Here is a 16,347-nt window from a genome sequence, read left to right as displayed (position 1 = left end):
CATTAACTCCTATGGAGCCTGGATCCCCTCAGGCTCATTTGCATAACTTTAAAAGCCTTTTTTCTTACAAACTATGGCATAAGAAGCTAAAATAAGAGCAGATCCTTGCAGAGGGGGCACACATCAATATCTCAGTGTGCTTGGTTTACAATCCTTGATCTGGTGATAGATGTCCTTTAAGGAGCTTACATGTAAAAAAAAAAAAAATTAACAAGCGGCACTCACTAGAAAAAACAGTATTTTTTTAAATTCAGTTTTTTTTTTAAATATCCAGTTGATGGGATGGAGGGCCAGAGAAAGCACTTCTTACTGTCACCATATTGCGGCTCATTTACTAAGGGTCTCGTTGTGTGCCTTTTTCGGGGATTACACAGCTTGCACAGGTAATTAACAAGTGTCTGCGCCGGAATTTTGGTGCACTCGATTGTTTTTTAGCGCAGCTGCTTCTATGCGACACAATTTAGGGGGAACTGATTCGTACTGAGCGCGGGATTTAACTTTCAAATTGTGTCGCAAGCCCAAGCACTTACATGCACCACTAAAAAGATGGTAAATTTTGATGGACCTGAGCGGGGAAGCGACACATGCAGGATATCGGGAGCATGATCTTAGTGAATCGCGGAAGAGTGCATTATCATCGGACAATGCACTTTCGGTGAACTACAGGGGGAATGTAAATAAATGTGCCCCAATGTGTTACAGGGTGCTGTCTTCTTGATCACACATACAATGTATATTATTACTGGAAGAAGAGGATTGTAGAGAAAGGACTGAATGAAGTAATGTTGCACATCTTTCATTCATCATTACTGTTCGGAAACTGGAAACTGCTGAAACCTTAGGCCCCATAGTAGCTGTTAACAGTGCCACTTATGCCCATGGACATGAATCAAGCTACTTTCAGCTGAGAGCACTATGTATATGCAGGACAGCTGATTATTGTGAGGGACATGTGTCGCTTTACAGCTCTATTGTAAGGTCTGGCCATCAATAGTAATTTCTAAAAACAAAACCCTTGAACTATTTCTTCATTTTTTAAATGTAATTTACAAGATAATACCTTACCCTGCTAATTGTAGATTGGTTACATCCAATGGGAGAGGTTTTGTCAAGGAGATTTGTGATAAATTTGAGATTAGTGGGGTTTATATCATACAATGGGGGTCATTTACTAAGGGCCCGATTCGCGTTTTCCTGACGTGTTACCCGAATATTTCCGATTTGCGCCGATTGTACCTGAATTGCCCCGGGATTTTGGCGCACGCGATCGGATTCTGGCGCATTGGCGCCGGCATGCGCGCGACGGAAATCGGGGGGCGTGCCCGAACTAAAACCTGACGGATTCGGAAAAACCGCCGCATTTTAAAAAAAAATTGTGTCGCGAAAATTTCACTCACCTTCATCCAGGATAGGCCGGTGTATTTCGAAGGCATTCCAGCGGACTTCAGCGCAGCAGCGCCACCTGGTGGACGGCGGAGGAACTACCTTCATAAATCCCGGCCGGACCCGAATCCAGCGCAGAGAACGCGCCGCTGGATCGCGAATGGACCGGGTAAGTAAATCTGCCCCACTATGATAAATCCCACTTAATATTTTTTGTATATTTTGTGATTCAGAATAAAACTTAATACAATTTATAGACTGCTGCAACTATTCATGAGGTTTTCCACACACATTTCATCACCAAATAAAGAAATACTATGTGCTTTAAAAATTGAAGGGCTCACACTCAATTAAAAAGGGTAAAAATAAAAACACTGAGATACTGGATGATTTCTAGTAATAGTTTGTTAGTTTAACTTTGACTTGCTTTTATGCTAAAGAAATAAAACTGAATTTTCAATGGGAGCTGTCAACTTTACTTATGACAGAGACATACTAGTTAGAGATTCAGAGTGACTTCCACATTGGCAGTATGAAGTATCAGATATAGGAAAATAAAAATCTTTCAAGTTCCTGCTACAACTATGCTTAAATAATTTATGTTATTTATTTATTTTTATCAAACTTCCTTGACAGTTTTGTTGATAGGCGCACTTTCACTTTTCTGCAGTTGATGAAGTTTGCACATCTCAATAACAGACTTCTTGTCTGATTGATCACTATAAATGATAGATAATTTCTGCTTTTCCTTTTAAACAATTCTAAACCTAATTCTAAACAATCCTAACCTAATTAAACACAGTAAATTAGATGCAAGTTGTGTATCAAAGCATGTTCATAAGGATGTGTTAGGTCTTTGTCCATTTCCTCCAAGCACATGCCATAGAAGCCAATGGCATCTCTTTCCTATAAGATAAGTGAGAGGGCCCACTTAATAAAAAAAACACTGAGAAGGCTTAGCTCTCCATACAAAGAGGTTTTGTCACACCCTAAAATTAGGATGCCTTGAAACAGCCTTGCTTGGCCATATGTAACAAATCAAGTACTGGCATGATGCATAAACTATCTGTAAAGGCCTAAAACACAGTTGCAGCACTTAAAGGGGTATTCCCATCTGGGCATTCACATTTAAATAAATTCATTTTCCACATGTAAACATTTCTTCAATTGGTTGTTATTAAAAAATAAATGTTCCTCTGTGAAGATAATTTCTCATAAATGTAGTCATGTTGTCCCTTAGAAACGAGATAGCTTCCTCGGATACGACCACCTCACATTTTGGCAGCGGTGGCCAGACATGCACTATTGAGTCCTGCCTGACCGCCTGGATTCTGAAATCATTCCTACAGGACGGCTTCGGCACATACAGTAACTCCCGTCCATTTCATATACAAAAAATTTTGTTTCTTAGGGCAATCCCCCCAGCAGAGGTGACCTTATACAAGGAGTCAGTCTTGTTTCTAAGGGACCATATGACTGCATTTATCTTCAAATAGGGACATTTTTTTTAATAACATCTAATTGAAGAAATGTTTATATATGGCAGATGAATGAAACTGAATGTGAATGCTCAGATGAGAATACCCCTTTAAATGATGGTGGTACGTGAATGCCACCATCTTGGATTCAATCAGTGTACCCTATTTGGATTGGTTGCTATGACAGCCAGGACCCTCACCACAGATCCCGTGGCAGGATTTATGAGAGACTCTCACCAAACTTTCTCTGGAACAGCAAAATATATAAGAAAACAAACATTACCATAAACATGTATCCCCACATGCCAAAAAGTAATCTAAAAATAATCTAAAAGTGATAATAAATAGTGAGAAGTACAAGAGTCAGGCCAAAACATTACAGCGATAATAGAGACATAAGTCCTGTAGGAGGTGCTCAATTTTAGTGTACCTCCATTAGGACCCACTGGTCACACAGGATGGAGGTACTTTGAATGTTTTAGCACCATCACCGGGAATTATAAGGTTGCTATGAAATCCATTTTCCAGGGCCTCTGATGAGCCTAAATTAAGGACAAACATGGCATGTAGGGATATGCTCAACCTATTGATTTGAGATTTTATCTCATGTATCAATTCCTTTGACTCTTATGCTTCTTAACAGGGCCAGTGTTAACAGGGATAGGTTCCGGTCGGGGTTGCAGCTGTTTACGGAACGCAATCTGGCATTAATGGTTCAGGAGATGGTGCTTCCATTTAAATCATGACCATTACAACAACACACTTGAGTTTTTCATTAGTTCAGGACTGTCCTTTCTTACATTCACTGTAATTTTTTGCCATGACACTTGTCCTTCTCACTATTTTTTGTGACTAACATGGTCTATGGTTATTTGTATTTGGTTTTAAACTGATTTTGTCCAAGATTGTGTCTAGTTACAATTTCATAGCCACACTTTTACATGAATATTAGTGTTTTTAAGGAATTGAAGTAAAAGTTATATGTTATTCACCATTGAACACTGAGTATAAAATGATGTCACCAAGTATTACAATTTGTCTTGTAGATAAAAAGTGCTCATTTGTCTCTGGAAATGAAAAAAATGTAAAAGATATGGCTTGGGAAATGGGGAGATTAAAAACTGGAAATGCAAAATAGAAAAGGTAGTGGTAGTGGTTTTGGCACAAGTTCACTATTGTGTAACATTCAGTCTGTGATTGGGATGTGCTATTTGTGTATATTTTTTGGGTTGTTTCGCTAGTTGATGCCTTGTTTCCTTACTTGGCTTCATCCTTCAGGGTTCTGTCCATGACTCTGGTCTATCTTTTGTATGGCAATTAATCAGTGAAAAATGCATTGCACTTGTATGTGTCTAAGAGTAAAATGGCTTTGATGCCTCTCCATACACTTGTATGGTGCGTTTATTTATTGAATCCAGCTATGTAGACTAAAATTAGTTGTACTTCAACTTTTGAAAAAGGCAAAAAAGATACAGGACAATCAACTTGCAACTTTTTTGTGCAAAACTCGAATTTCACTCTGATCTTATTGTCAGACATGCATTTTTTTCACACTTACACACTTTACACTTACTTTTCGCAAGCCATACACTTGAAAAACGCACCATACAAGTCTATGAAAACGCATCAAAAACACACTGCACTCTGAGACACATGCAAGTACAATGCATTTTTAATGGCTGGATTGCTAGGTGATGTGAAAAAAGGCAGGAAGTGGCATGTGGGTACCAATAGAAGAATCAAGTGATTTGAAACATGAGCAGAAAAAACCCACTGAAAATGCAGTAACAATGCAAACAACATGTGCATTAAAAACATAAATGATACCTAGCAAAAACTAACCAAAAATGCAGGGGAAAATGTCAGTGTTCCAATTTAACACACCTAAGACAAATTAGACTAAGGCCCTGTTCAAACTATTGTTTTTCATGTTCTGTGCATGTTATTGATGCACAGAGCTAGAATTACACTCTGTCCCAATGTAGTCAATGGATTTTGTAAGACTTGCATTTTTTTCATGCACAAACACACTTTTTTAACGCATATAAAAATCTCAGTAAATGTTCTACATCTATCATAATAGATGAGTGGACTTGAGCGATCAGCATTTTAGTTTCACCTCCCGACCCGGGCTTATTGCCGTATTGGCGGTTGAACAGTCAAATGAATGCCTCTAGCAACCATCCATGACTATGATTGACCAGGGGGAGTTAGTTATTGTTTGTTATAGCTTTTATTCTGTTAAATGTTACCACGTGTACTGTTGGTCAGTTATACTAATGTTAACTCTCTTTATAGTCTGCACGAAGAAAGTCTCAGCACTAGAGATAGGCTACAATACAACTTTGTCTATTTCTAAATAAAGTGCATGAACAAATATTAGGACATTTAAGGTTGCTGTAATAGAGGAGATATATCTTATTTTGCTTAGAATGTTAGATTTAAAAAGATCTTCCTCAACTTGGCTGAAAGAAACAGAACTACCAACTTTGGGCCCTTTTTAAAAAAAAAAAAAAAAAGTTCTTCACAGCAGTCAAACTAGTTGGGGCACATGTATCAATTGATCAATTGTTTTCTTTTGCAACTTTTTTAAGTGGGCTGAAGTTTGCCGTTGTGAGACATGTCTTTTATTTTTTCTCTGTCTCTGTTTTGCAGGTTTTTTTTTTTTTTGCAACTTTTTAGGTGCATTTATGGAACTAAGCATGGGGTCAGTTGTACTTCATTTCAAGTCTCTAATTTGCTCTAAAAAACGATAAATCTCCCCCCAATATGCCTCCAAACTTAAAAAAAACAAAACAAAGTGCTGTTATATTAAAATAATATAAAGTGTCCAAAATTAGATAAAAAAAAGTTAATATAAAAAAGATGAAATAAAAAGTTAATCAATGCATGATTCCTCTTTTGTCTGAGCCAGAGTCTCAACTTCAGCAGTTCCAACAGTCTGTAAGCCTCCATTGGTCATAATTGCTGTGGTCAGCTCTACAATTCTATACTGTACATACTGGGAGATGGGAACCATAATACTAGGAAATACAGCAAGTGATCAGTGAATCAATATTTAGATGCAACAGTGACTTGTTTGCCATATGTTTCTGCTTTTTCTTTAGTGACTTTTTTAATGGTAGAGTATGTCTATATATGTGTATGAAATGTTCAGAAGGTGGATTTTTCACCAGTTATATGTGCAGCAAATTACCCCACCACCAATCCACCTAGAAAAATACCTAGATTACACCTAGAAATGTTCATGTATGTTGTACTTCTCCAAAATGTCTCTTCCTTAATGAGGTACAATAGCTTTATTGCAAGCATTAGGAATTTCACAAAGTTATATTTGTTAGCATTTTAAACGCTTAGATAAATGTTAAAAACCTTATAACAAACGTTATATAGAAAAACATTTCCTTGTCCTATTTTTCACTCCTCTCTTCCCCAGTGCACCTGAGAGGAACAATGAAGTCCATACAAAGCAGACAGAAAAGGTGAAGATGCTAAAGCTTAATTCCTTACACACCTGTATGATATTTAACTTGATATTTCCACTCTGTAAATGAGAAAGTGAAATATTTTCCATGTCTGTTAAACACTTTACCTGCTTTTCATAATCAATCGGCCCTTTGTTTGAGTATAGTGGGGAAGTTATTTAGACAAGTTAGGTTAAAGGGGTATTCTGGCAATATGCAAAACCCATGATGCTATAACTAAATATAACAAAACTCAATGTCATTAGTTAGTCAATGGGGCTTAAATAGTTTGATTTTATGATTCACAAAATGTTTTGCCTATCTAAAGTATGAGTTATCACCAAGATGGCCTCCACTTAAAACTACAGGTCCCAAGATCCTTTAGTTCTCAGTAACTCCTCCTACGTCTTATGCTCTGGTCTCAGTGACGATCTAACAGACTTTCTTTCTCTGTTACCATATTAATGATGTGTAACTGCCATCCCTGCACATCACCAAAACACTGTCCATACTGGATGCACTGGAACCAACTGACTACAGCCAAACATAGTGGTGATCACATGACCTGCCCAGGCAGGTGCAGGGCGTGTGATGTGGACATGTGACCAGTGGCCATCTTCTCTCCTGTGTCTGCTCTGCACGGACTGATTAAAGGCCAGTAGCATTTCAATTCTTCATTACAGTCTATGTCAGCAGCATTTTTCTGCTTAGGGGAGCAAAATTTGAAATAACAACTAATAACATATTGGCTTATATTTTAATGACCCATTTGTTTATGAATTATGCTGATTCCTGGAATACCCCTTTAAGTCCGCTTGTAGTTTACTCTTGTAGTTTACTTGGAATGCTGGCTGTATAACTTTATTTTTCAGCAAACGAAAACCTTATGGCCTCCCTTGGAGTTCAGTAGGTCAAGCACTTTGACCTGAAATTTGTGGCAAAATCCACCATATGAATATACCCTTATAAGTACACAAAGAAAGAAAAGAAGACTGCAAAATGTCATTCTTTATGAAAGAAAACAGACTTTTCAAACTTAAACTTTATTCTGAAGTGCAGTCCAGACTTGATTTACTTATTTATTGCAAAAAATGGTTGATGGTGCCTCTACATTGTTACTTATGTAGGAAGGAAATGAATGATTGGCTAATGCACTCCACCAATTCACATTAATGTATCAGTAAGTATTTCATTATATTTTATCAATAATATTTTTAATAAACTTTACTTATAAATGTGCTATAGATCAATTAAGAGACTTATGTGGCCTGTAGTCTGTCAGTACTCTTCATGATGGCCATTTTAAATGTGAAATCCCCTGCAAATTCTCAGCTTATTCTATTTATAATTTTATGGCTCCTTCATCTGAAAATGCTATTTAGGCAACATTAAGTTGTCACTACAATTGGTGATCTGCATATACATTTATATGTCTGAAAACTTTTGCTTTACAACCGATAGTATTTGCTAGGTGTTGTGTGTCACATGACTTTTACCATTCATATTTCGGTGTAAAATTCGACATGAAATAAATAAAAAATTATACTTTATTGACAAATATTCAAATGACGTTTAATTTGAAAACAAGTAAAATAAACAAAGCTACCTACAGTATCTTCTCAATGCGAAATAAAACAAAACCATTGTGCGAGCTGTGTTTTTCCAACTAGTTTTGCCTAATGCAGGAAGACAGGAATAAGCAGAGTAGAAAGCACCTGTCAGCTTTGTTTCCCAGTATCCTTGATTAGCATGAAACATTAATAGGTTACTCGGTAACCTGGGCTGCATCGTGCCTGTGCCCATGTGTGTATGTCTGTCTTCACTAGGAAACAATATGGGGAGGCAGAGATGATTTCTTAATGGTTATACATGATTTCATGCAAAAGACAAATTCTTTTAATAACACCGGTAATGCCATGGTATTTGTATAATACCTTCCAACCAGTGTTCTATTATGACTGCCCCCCAGTTTTATTCCCTGTAAAACACAATATCAATCAGTTGATGCATTTGGTTTTTATATGGAAACTACAAATTACTAGCAGAGTTCTAGCTGTTATTTCAGAATTATTACTGATACATCTAACTGATATCAGTCTTACTTATTAGATATCGAATCCTCTGGCTATGCCTCAGGATACAACAGATTCATATTTATATCAGCTACTCCTCTCTGTAGCACTTCTGCATTCCTACACAGAATCTGTCCATGAATACATCCATGTATCTATCCATCTGTCATATGTATTTCTTGCAGCACTTTTATGGCACATTAAGAATGTGGCTGCTAAACAACTAAATTATCTGTTGTTACGGAAGCCACATGACTTTCAGAGTTGACTCTTTTCAAGTCATTCTAGGCATCTTCAGCAAGCTAAGATACACAAATGTTTAGAAATAATGTGTATATTTTTATTTGTATTAACTGTTAGAATGTACAGCTTACATATTACTATAAAATGTATATTATTTAGAATTTATCGGATTTTAAACCAATGTGTTTTTAAAATATTTTCAAACTTGCATTTCAATGAATCTCTCATGTACAAGCGACTATATCTAATGATTTCCTGCAGAGATCACAAGTGTTCCTATACTTCCGGGAGGCTCTTATCTGCATGATTCTATTATTTGTTTAGTTAATTTGTACTTAATTAAAATTTCTGTTATATATATATATTTTTTTTTACAAGAGATAAAATAGCCAAATCAATGCTTTCTCCTACACAAGATACAAACAAGGAAGAGCCCATATAATGTTTACAGATTGTCTAACTGGTATCCCTTATGTACTCTGCAGTAGCCAGTATAGCAGCGCTGTATTGTAAGCACATGTCAATCACATGCACTACAGAACCTGAGGAGAAACCTAATTGTGCCACTGGAAGTTGGAATCTCCTAGAGAGCAGACGTGATATATTTATTATACTATGCATCATACATTTTAAGTATGCATGGACTGTAGCCTGCAACACCATTAGCCTTCTCACTGTTTGTATTAATAAGCATGGGACTGTAAAAAAAAAAGCTATGTGTATATTAGGAGCTATGCTTCTCCACTGTTTCATTATGGAGTCAATTAAGAATAATAATTAACATTTTCCCTATTGATCAAAGTCGATACATTCATTTCTAGTGTATGGATTGTTATTATGTTCCAGGCCTGAAATAAAGTTGAGGGTTTTTTTTAATTTTTAAAACATATTTTATTAATGAGGATTTCCGGAAAAAAAAATATAGCTTTTGATTTGGTTTTTCAATTTATTTTATCACATTTGCAAAGATTATTATCTATTATCAGTTTGATAACTGTTATATTATAATAGCCCCACACAATGAAGAAACATTTCTTTTCTAAACTTTCTAAATGATTAGCACTTATATTTTCCATTGTATATATATATATATATATATATATATATATATATATATATATATATACACACTTTTCTGTTCTGTTTGAATTTCAATTTTTTATTTCCAACTTTTACGCTACCTACTTAGTGTATGTATATATATGTGTGTGTGTATTCAACTTATTGGCTAAAACAGATCATTTCGTTTTAAGCTAGGTCAATAAAGCCACAATCGACTTACACAGCTGAAGTTAAAATAAAATAAAATAGGGCTTTTGTATACAATGAACATGAGATACAAAGTTGATAGATAGAAAAATTGCTTCATGTCATGAATAATTAAGAAACATGATTTCCCGAGTGACATAAAATATACAGATTATTAATCTTATTGGTATTAAAGTAGCAAGGAACCTTGAAGTTTGGACACAAACATTCCCCATCAACACGAAGTCAGTCTCATAGTTCCTAATTAAATATGAAGCCTTTGACACTAATAAGGATTAAAGCAGTTTAAAGACCCTGAGAATATCAGTCAAACACATTAGCTTGGAAGTTGATAGCAGCTTTTTTTTTTCTTATCACTTGCCAGAAATCTACCCCCTGACCCCTTGTGTGTCTTAGAAAAGAGACACTGGCACTTGCACATCAGAAATGCACCAGCAGAGACCATTTATGAGGGGAAAGAAAAGCGAGTGACATTGAGTATACAGCAAATGCTACAAAAGCCTTGACCCTCGTCTAGCATCTGTACAACAGCACAAGAATCACACTACGAATGAGTTGCATTACTACCTACCCTACAAATAAGTTGTGAAGAACAAAATGCAAAATGATGCACAACAGTTCTCTCCACAAACAGCAGAATTCAGCTCATACAGCACAGAAGAGATGACTTACTGTAATGTCCCATGGAGAAGAGTTCCCATCGAGACAGTGCCACTGTTGCTCCCACTCAATGCAAAGGGTTAATCATCAGGAAGAAATAGCATCTATTAGCAGGCAGCCCTCTTAGATAATGCATATTTCCACATATGATAAATCCCGGGTAAACCTGTATTTCTATTTAAACACCTTGCAGAGTAAAGCCTAGCACTGCATCTGGTTGCCAAAGCACAATCAATATAGAAGGAGCAGTATTTTATGATTGGAGAAGTTGTTGTGTTTTTGGTGGTGAAATTCATTATTTAGTATCTGAACCCTCAGCATTTCAGTATCATTTATTCATAAAGTCCCTTTTTGCCAGGAGGAAATGGATACAGCTATAGAGAGGGAGAGAGAGTGTGTAAGAGAGAGAGAGAGAGAGAGGGAGAGCGAGAAAGAGAGAAGGAATGGGAGTAAAGCGGATTGATGATATTGATCAGGTACTATCTTGAAACAAAGGCTAGGTGCTCTATTTTAGTTGACAACTGTGACAGATAAAAAACAAGCAAGTGAGGGGGAAGGCTAAGGCCTTGAACATCACAAGCTTTAAAGAACGTTTGAAGAAACCATTATGACAAGCAGGTCTAGGCGAGCTGCTGCAAACGATGTATTCAGAAGATTCATTAAAAAATGATGCTTTGTTTGCCTTGTGAATATGAGGTTTCTAGCTCTTGCAGTATACTTTCCTGTCAATGAAATTAGATTTTTAGATTGAACAATGTAGTGAAGTTTTCTTGAAAAAAAAAATATTAGAAACAAATAAACACAGCAATTTGTTAGGTCATTTTTTTTTCTTAAAAAGAAATGTCTGTCATTTCAAAATAATAGAACTCTTGGGTATATATGTTTTAAGTGTGTGACGAATAAAATGCTGGAGCTGTCTTTACAAAAGTGGCAATACTCTGATAAACTCTGATATGCTTTTCTTACCCATTTTAACTATATTTTGTTTGACAATGGTAAATATATATTCAAATGTATAGTTCTATAGAAATGCATTTTTTTGCTAAGTGCAACCTTTAAAACATATGTTTTATGCTCTAGGCATTATACATTTTTTTATTTCAGTATTTTTTTATTTCTTTACATTTACTTTTCATTCAGGATGGACAGAAGCCTATGATAGCAGACATACATCAGTATGTTTGGACTATCTACTGTGATTGTGAGATGTTCTTGGACCAGAAACAACTGATCCATGGTCTGTTTTTGTGGTCTAAATGTAATCAGTGTATAATTGTTGTTGAGCTGTATGTCCACAAAAATTTGTCCATTTTTCATACATAGGTCATCCGTTTTGAGGATCATTATCTGTGTATAGTCAGTATTTGATTGGCAAATACTGACTATACACAGATGAAACATGCGTATTTTCTGTGTGCCATGCATTTTTTTGGTACCAGTAGACTTCCATGGGAAGTAGTGAGGAGCAAATACTGTCAAGAATAGGATCCACAATAGATTTTCTACAGCCTTTACATGAAAAAACGCTCATGTGCAAGGGTCCATTGAATTTAAATTGTCAGTGTGTTATCAGTTCCTGTTCATGTAGCCTAAGGCCAAGGAACCTGTTTGAAGTTACACAAGATAGTTATGACACCTAATAGCAAGTCAACCCCTTTTCTGTTTTGGCATTACAATTTTTTTACATTCCACACTCCAAAACCCATAACTTTTTTATTTTTTTCATCTACAGAGGGCATATGAGGGCTTGTTTTCTGCAGAACAGATTTTATTTTGTACTTGCATTTGTTCTTAATCTACGTGATGCCCTTACTAAATATACAGCAAAATGGAATTATGTTGCTGTATCACTAAAAAATATTATTTTTCATTATCAAATAACTCATAATTTTTTTTAAAGTTTTAACTCATGTTTTTCAATTTTCATCAGAATTAAGACATTTACATTTTTATAGATCAGGCATTTTGGAATGCAGAGACACATAGCTCACCATGGCAACAAATTGCCATGCCTCCATCAACAATCACCACCTTCTGATCCCCCGATCTGTGTCAATGGGATGGCTGAGCTCTCTCCAAACGAGACAGGCTTAGATAGATGTTGTATATGGGTTCACTTCCTCATTGTTTAGCAAAAGAGAAAAGATTAATTTATTTGCATTAAGAAGTAGAATGACCCCAAAAATGTTGTCTATAAATCAAAAGGTGTGGTTTATATTTTATACAAAGAGTAACCATACAGTGGGGAAAATAAGAATTTAGTACCCTCACAATTTTTGCACCTACAGAGAATAGATAGGTCAATTATTTCACTTTCACACTTCAACTTTGAAAACAAAATATAAGAAAAATCCTGAAAATCACTCTATATGTTTTTTAAATAACTAATTAGCATTTTATTGCATGAAATAAGTATTTCACACACTAGAAAAAATAGAATTTAATATTTGGTACAGAAAAATGTGTTTGCAATAACTCAGATGTTAGATGTTTCCTTTAGTTCTTGAGAAAGGTTGTACACACTGCAGCAGGGATATTCACCCAATCCTCCATACTGATCTTCCAATGATCTTTTAGATTTCAGAGCTGTGGCTGGGCAACATTGGGTTTTAGCTCCTTCCAAATATAAAAGGTTTTGGATGATGGCTAGGCTACTACAGGACCTTGAAATGCCACTTCTTAGTTGGATGTACTTTTCAGATCATTGTCATGCTGGAGGTAGTTGGCCAACATCTCATGATAAAAGGCTACATTAACTCTCCCTTCAATATGGTGCAGTCATCCTATACCCTTTGCACAAAAGCACCTCTAAATTAGGATGTTTCAACCCTCTGCTTCATTGTTGGGACAGTGTTATTGGGGTTGTACGCATCCTGCTTCTTCTTGCAAACACATCAAGTGGATTTGATACGTAATGTAAAAGCCCTCTGAATGGGATCAGGTTTCAGTGAGCATTTTTGTGCTTAAAAACCCTTACCAGGGCTGCTTTTGATTGACAGCTGCCTTTCAGGATCTGTTCCTAAGGGGAAGTTAGGTGTGAGTTCAGTTTATGTTCAGCTGAGGTTTTAGAAATGGGAGGCCGGACCAGTCAGCTGTTGAGGGTGGCATCTAGGAACTCCTCTATATCTACCCAGTTATGATTACAGGGTGCTGGTAAAAGTCCAGTCTCATTATCGTTTACATTTGCTATTCCTTTTTTGTGTATCCAACCTTAGCTACATTTACTCGACCATTATCTTGCCATTCGGTTCTGTGCCTCACAACCAACTTGGATTTGACCACATTTGTTTTGAACTTGCCTGTCTGTCTATTATCTGTTTGTTCTTCTGTGTCTCGTCATCATTCCGGTGTACTCTTTGGACCACATTTATTAAAGTGCCAGTTTTCTGGCTTTGCACTAGAAATATTATGTAAATTGCCCCCATTAGATTAACCAGCTATTAAAACTCTTGCGACTAGGTCTTCCTGACCCAGTTTAGTTAGGATTCCATTTCAGATCTTATGACTTGTATAGCTGGCCTAGTAGGCTTGGTATCTGATTTAGACATCCAAGTGCATGCTCTCTCTTAATGCCAGGCCGCAAATTTGGTGGTGATTCTTCTTGATGCTTCTTGATTGTTTCTCTGGTGATCGTGACAAATTTGAAGCCTTCCAGGAATCATTTTTACTGTAGCTCAGAGTTAATCCTCTAACCACATGACCTTCTCCATTGCCTCATCCAGGTGGTTATTGGTGAAATTTAAATGGGCCTTGACATGTACTAACATAAGCAGGGGTACCTTACGTGCCCTGCATGATTTTTATCCATGACGGCATAGTGTGTTACTAACAGTAATGTTCGAGACTGTTGTCCCAGTTCACTTCATGTCACTTACCAGGTCCTCCTGTGTAGTTATGGGCTGATTCATGACCTTTCATGGAGACCAATGAAGATTTACAGTCATTTTGAGTTTCTTCCATTTTCCAATCATTACCCCAACAGTTGTTGCCATCTCATTACACATCTCGCCTATTATCATATAGCCCATCTCAGCCTTTTGTAGATTACCCTTTTTCTCCTAGTGTCCTTAGTCAGTTCTTTGATTTTGGCCATGGAGGAGAGGTTGGAGTGTAATTGAATGTGTAGACAGGGAGCTTTTATACAGGTACACTTCCACTTTATTCTTTGATTTTGTCCAATCATAGAGATATCAAAATTATATAGGTTTTACTGTGTTTTAATGTGTTCAAAAAAGAAAAATTACGTAGGTCTGCACAGAGCTTGCCAAATTGGTCCCTGTCCCCAATGGGGCTCACAATCTAATCAACCTACTGGTATGTTTTGGAGTGTGGGAGGAAACCAGAGAACCCACACCAACACTGAGAAACTTTTTTTTCATTTTGCCAGATTCTGACACCAATAACTTTTTCATAATTCAGTGTATTGAGCTGTGTAAGATGTTATTGTTTTATATTTTGATAGTTGGGGCACTAATGCAGGGACACTGCATTAACTAAGATGTTTTTGTTTTCATTTGTTTATTTTTATATCAGTTCTAGGAAAAGGAGGGCAATAGAAACATTTCATTTTTTTCCAAAAATTTTATTTTATCAAAAAATTCTTTATTATCACTACTACCTTATACTGCAATTCAACAGTATCTGTCAATTTTCCTACTGATCTGTGACTGTCTGCCACCAGCAGACCATTTCAGATCAAGTCAAATGACAAGTCGGGGTGTCTCTGACAGAAACAGATCTTAAAGTGTAACCGTCATTTCAAAAAACTTTTGATATGTTGTAGGGCAGGTAATTTTAAGCACTTTTGCAATTGGATTAGTTACCCGAATCTTGCTCCTTCCTCTTGTATTCTGCAGACTTCCCCTAGATGGCAGTGACTGCTCAGATAGCTATTACTATGGACATTCCGTCTTCATAAAGAAGCTAGACTACGGAACAGGAGACACGCCCTCAGCTCTCTCCCTCCAATCAGCTGATTACCTCATGGCTCACTGCTCACAGTTGATTACCTCATGTGTCACTGCCCCAGCACTCAGTCATGTGCAGGGAGAAGCCATCACTAATGTAGTAACCAAACACCTACACTTGTATCTCCTCAGCTTTCACTACACCTGTATATGTATACTGTGTAAACAAATAATCCACACAGACAGAAACTGCAGCCTCCCCTCCCTCCATCACCTCACACTCCACAGGAAATGGCAGGAGACAATCTCCAAGCTGTGCCCTGATGTGCTGTGCTGGAGTTTTACTTGGGTAGGTAGGTACATAGATAGATAGTATATACATAGATGATAGATAGATATGAGATGGATAGATACATAGATGGATAGATAGATAGATATGGACTAAGTAGATAGATAGATATGGGCTAAGTAGATAGATATAAGATAGCTCTGGTGTCATTGGTCAGCAGCAGGCGCTTGTGATGAGGTGACAGGAGGCAGGCTCCGCCCCTCCATCTTGCAGATTGTAGTTTTTTTGAGAGCTGGAAACCCTGGTTGCTATGGGACAAATGAGGTACTAAATGAGGACCTAGATGCAAAATACTTTGAGGAATGATTCCCAGGGACACCTGGAGCAGAATTATGTGTTTTAGGTTTTTTTTTGCTCAGAATGACGGTTACACTTTAAATTTCTGATGACATCATGGTTTGTGACAATCAGGCTCACATGGCAGTGCTCCACTGGCATTTCAGTTCTCTTAGCTTTGATCTGGGTGTTTGCTGCATTATGCCAAAAAATGATGGAGAAGGCTCCGCTTGTAGGCCGTATTCA

At 36.8% G+C, this 16,347-nt stretch overlaps 1 long non-coding RNA gene across 3 annotated transcripts in view; it reads right to left on the bottom strand.

The window, feature by feature from the left end:
* Positions 1 to 10,835, bottom strand: part of LOC140118031 (uncharacterized) — a 205,422-nt gene extending 194,587 nt beyond the window's left edge. For 2 of the 3 annotated variants that reach the window (XR_011853120.1, XR_011853122.1), the window contains exon 1: positions 10,582 to 10,833. This is a non-coding gene — a long non-coding RNA (uncharacterized lncRNA). Of the gene's footprint in view, positions 1 to 10,581 lie in introns of all 3 variants that reach the window. The other variant, XR_011853121.1, reaches the window with a different exon arrangement.
* Positions 10,836 to 16,347: the final 5,512 nt, after the last annotated feature.

The sequence above is a fragment of the Engystomops pustulosus genome, chromosome 2 (genome assembly GCF_040894005.1).
Source record: "Engystomops pustulosus chromosome 2, aEngPut4.maternal, whole genome shotgun sequence".
Taxonomy (NCBI): Eukaryota; Metazoa; Chordata; class Amphibia; order Anura; family Leptodactylidae; genus Engystomops; species Engystomops pustulosus.
Note: the sequence above shows the minus strand (reverse complement) of the source record. Positions and strands in the feature narration are given on the sequence as shown.